Source organism: Cebus imitator, unplaced genomic scaffold (assembly GCF_001604975.1).
Source record: "Cebus imitator isolate Cc_AM_T3 unplaced genomic scaffold, Cebus_imitator-1.0 Scaffold376, whole genome shotgun sequence".
NCBI lineage: Eukaryota > Metazoa > Chordata > Mammalia > Primates > Cebidae > Cebus > Cebus imitator.
In genome coordinates this window covers 2,346,698-2,351,803 of record NW_016107691.1, presented here as the reverse complement: position 1 = coordinate 2,351,803, position 5,106 = coordinate 2,346,698, and positions in this window count along the sequence as shown.

Genomic DNA, 5,106 nt, shown 5'->3' with positions numbered 1-5,106 from the left:
ATAACGGACTTGCATCTGGACTCTATAAAGAATTCTTATAACTCAACAATAAAAAGCAAATAACTCAATTAAAAATATGGTCAAAGATCTCAATAGACATTTCTCTGAAGGAGATATACAAATAGCCAATAAGCACATAAAAAGGTGCTTGATATCATTTGTCATTAGGGGAATGCAAATCAAAACCATAATGAGATACTACTTTATACCCAGTAGGACGGCTGTAACTTTAAAAAAAAGGTGAACAATAACAAAGTTTTAGGATGATGTGAGAAACTGGAACACTCATACATTTCTGTGGGAATGTAAAATGGAACAGCCACTACAAAAAACTATCTGGCAGTTCCTCAAACAGTAAAATGCAAAGTTTCTATGTGACCTGGCAATTCAATTCCTAGCAATATACCCAGGAGAACTGAAAACATATCTCCATACAAAAGTTGCAGATGAATGTTCATAGTAGCATTATCCATAATTACCCCAAAGTGGAAACAACTTAAATGTCCATCAACTAGATAGACAAAATACAGTATATCTATACAATGGAATATCATTCAACCATAAAAAAAAAAAGAATAAAAAGAAAGTGCTAAAACAAGTTAACATGGATCAAACCTGAAAACATTTTAATAAGTGAAAAACAGTCACAATGAACCACATATCACCTGATTCCATTTATACGTAATGTCCAGAGTGGGTATATATAGAGAGACATAAAGTAAATCAGTGGTTGCTTAGGGATAGAGCTGGGAGGAGGGAAATATAGAATAACTACTGATGGGTATGGGGTTTCTTTTAAGGGGAATGAAAATTTTAAAATTAGCTTGTGGTGATGGTTGTACAAATCTGTGCATATATTAAAACCATAAATGGTACACTTTAATGGGCAAACTGATACTGCATGTGGTACAGTATATTTCAATAAAATCCTAATCCCCAGTACCTATGAATGTGACCTTATTTGGAAACAGGGTCTTTGCAGATGTAACTAAGTTAAGATGAAGTCATTAGGTTGATCCCTAATCCAATGACTGATGTTCTTATAGAAAGAGGGAGATTTGAACAAAGACACACAAGGAGAATGTCATGTGATAACAGAAGCAGAGACAGGAGTGATGCAGCTACAAGCCTCAGAACACCAAGGACTGGTCACCACCAGAAGCTTAGGAGAGGAAAACAAGCGTTCTACCTAGAGTCTCAGAGGTAGCATGGCCCTACTAACACCGTGACCTCAGAATTCTAGTCTCCAGAACCATGAGACAATTAATTTCCATTGTTTTAAGCCACGCACTTTGTGGTATTTTGTTATGGCAGCCCAAGGACACTGATACCGCTTTTTGAAAAGTATAACCCATTAAGTTTTAACTTGTATGAGATATTAGAAATAACACTAGATCAGGTGTTAAAGGACCTACATTTTTGTCCCAGCTCTCTTCTAACTCACTGATCTTGACATTGGGCAATTCACTAACTTCCTCGGTTTTTTCCCTTTTATAAAATTCAGGGATTGGCTTGCACGTTCACTAAGGTCCCCTTGAGGACAACATTCCCCATTAATAGAACTCTTTATTTTACAATTCTGAAAATGTTAGCATAGGACTCCAAATTCAAATGACACCAATAAAAAGTGAAATATTTTCCAAATAAATTAACTTCTTCCATTTTGAAACTCTTTTGCTCATCTTGACATCTCACTGGAACAAAATCACTCCTTCTCAGCTCCTACAGGAATATGAAGTCATTCGCCAAGCCGCATGGGGACTAACTAGCAACTGGAACATAACTTAGTTGCTGAGACAAAATAGCTGTAAAGTAAACTCCATTTGTCCTTTCTCGTATGCCTTATAAATGTAGAATTCCCTTTCAAGCACTGTGCTTTTATAAAACCTGTGTGATGCCAACAACGAAGCCTCATTTAACCAAAGAGAGAAAAGTAGCATTGTCCTAGTTTTTGTTTTGCCTTGTATTCAAAGATGCCTTATATAATCTGTAAACCATTGGTTTTTATATAAATTAAAGAAATCTTCTGTCAATCTCTCCTTTGTTATTAAAAGTGTGCAGCATATTGCTGCACAACACAGCAAGTGCTCAAAATGGCTTCCCCCTTCCATGTTTTTAAAATGTGAAACATAATACTCTTTCCTTTATGTCTCCTTTCTTTTTTGACCTTCCTTTTACCTCTCCTGTGGCGCATTCTCTTTGCAACAAAATTCACTTGACACACTTGACACTGTATTGTAGTGTAGCTCAAGAAATGAGTATACATCAGTTGCTGAATTTTGTGCATATCATAACGATGTCTTTTCTTTAATACCCAGCCCCACATAAAGTTTAAATTAACTTCCCAGATCACCACAAACCAGAAGAATTTTTTTTTCACCAGTTGAATAGTCAGGAAGCAGTTTGGTATTTAGCTTCAAAGTAATGAACTCTTCTATCTTAAGTGCCAATCATTGGCTTTCTGGTAACTCCTTATGCAGAATACCAAAGATAAAACAAAACAAAACAATTTACAAGGCAATGACTATTAGATTGACAATGGAGGCTCAAATAATATGGAATGATAGCTTCAAATTGATGAGGAAAAATATCTTCTACCCTGCAGCTTATGCTTAGCTAAACTATTATTAGGAAGTGAGAATGAACAAAAGGCATTTTCAGACAAACAAGACTAAATGCAGTTTCCTCTCAAAGACCCTTGCTGAAAGACAACAAAAATATCTACTTCAGAAAGGAAAAAATAATAATTTCAGAATGAAAGTATAAGACAAAACAATGGTGAGCATAGAAACTGAAAAACACGTTTACAAATTAAAAAAGCACCGAGTATAAAAATAAACAATAGTGATAGTTGAGGATGATTTAACAATAAAGTTAATACACTAGACAACAAGGTGGAAGAAGGGGTGATGATTAATATTTGTTTTCTTGCTTTGTTTAGAAAAATGCATAGTGATTGATGTTAAACTTCATTGTTACATTTATCTATAAACATTTAAGGGGTCACATATTGATTCAAATTTTTTTAAGTTACTAAAAGATCAGAAATAAAATGTGTGACTTGCAAATGAGTAAAGGGTGAAAACAAAAATAAAGAAAACTTGATTCATAATAAGAAGCATTGTTGGCAGTTCCAAAAAGTAAAACACACAGTTACAATATGACCCAGGAATTCCATTCCTATCTAAATACCCAAGAGAACTGAAAACACAAAACCTTGTATTTGAACGTTCATAACAGTGTTATTCACAATAACCAAAGAGTAAAAACAACCCAAATATCTATCAACAGATAAATGGATTAACAAATGACTCTATGTCTACAACAATGGAATATCATTACCCATAAAAAGGAATGAAGTTGTCTATAAGCTGGCTGAGAGAAAAAATAGGAATGAAGTGCTAATCCATGCTACAACATGAATGAACCTTGAAAACATTATGCTAAGTGAAAGAATCCAGACATAAAAGCCCACATATTTTATGATTCTATTTCTGTGATGGGTCCAGAATGGGCAAATTCATAGAGACGAAAAGCAGATAAGTGACTGCCTCAGGTTGGGAGGGGAGGAATTGGAAGTGACTGTTAATGTGTATGAAGTTTCTTTATGGAGTGATGAAAGCATTTTAAAATTAGATTGTAGTGACATTTGCACAACTCTTTGTATATAACAAAAGCTACTGAATTTTACATGTTAAAAGAAGAAATTGTATAGTATGCAAATGATGCCTCAATCCATTACTAAAAAGTAAAACAATATTGTCCAACTATATATATCAGTAATCACAAAAGAAAATTGATTAAACATAGCTGTCAAAGACTCATATGGTTTTAGAAGCAAGTTTAAGCAAATGTTCAAAAATATATAATCTAAATTTTATATAAAATGCTCCAGAAGAAAAAGAAGTTAGTCTCTCCAAGTTATTTTGTGAGTCTAGTATGCCTTGATACCAAAACTCAAAAAGAACAGTGTAAAAAGAGGACAAAAACCAGAGAATCCAACATATGATCATTAATGTAAAATTCTAAATCAAATATTAGCAAACAAAACCTAGCAATGTATTATAATTTTTAAAACATTATGACCAGGTAGTATTTATCCCAGAAATATAAGGTTTTAGTTTAACATTAGAAAACTTCATGTAATTCACAAAATTAACTGTCCAAGAGAGAAAATATACCAAATTTCACTAGATGTAGACAAAGCATTTGATAAAATTCAACACTTGTTCATATGATTTTTAAAATTATACTTTTAAGTTCTGGGGTACATGTGTAAAACATGCAGGATTATTACATAGGTATACATGCACCTTGATGGTTTGCTGCACCCATCAACCCGTCATCTATATTAGATATTTCTCCTAATACTATCCCTCACCTAGTCCCTCACCCCCTGACAGGCCTGGTTGTGTGATATTCCCCTACCTGTGTCCATGTGTTCTCATTGTTCAACTCCCACTTATGAGTGAGAACATGCAGTGTTTGGTTTTCTGTTTCTGTGTTAGTTTGCTGAGAATGATGGTTTACAGCTTCATCCATGTCCCTGCCAAGGACATGAATTCATCCTTTTTATGGCTGCATAGTATTCCACGGTGTATATATGCCACATTTTCTTTATCCAGTCTATTATTGATGAGCATTTGGATTGGTTCCAAGTCTTTGGTATTGTGAACAGTGCCACAATAAACATATGTCTTTATAAAGCATGTGTCTTTATAGTAGAATGATTTATAAACCTTTGAGCATATACTCAGTAATGGGATTGCTGGGTCAAATGGTATTTCTCGTTCTAGTTCTAGATCCTTGAGGAATCGCCACAATTGTCTTCCACAAGGGTTGAACTAATTTACACTCCCACCAACAGCATTAGTTTTCCTATTTCTCCACATCCTTTCCAGCATCTGTTGTTTCCTGACTTTTTAATGATCGCCATTCTAAATGATGTGAGATGACATCTCAATGTGGTTTTGATTTGCATTTCTCTAATGACCAATGATGATGAGCTTTTTTTATATATATTTGTCAGCTGCATAAATGTCTTCTTTTGAGAAGTGTCTGTTCATATCCTTTGCCCACTTTTTGATGGGGTTTTTTTTTTTTTTT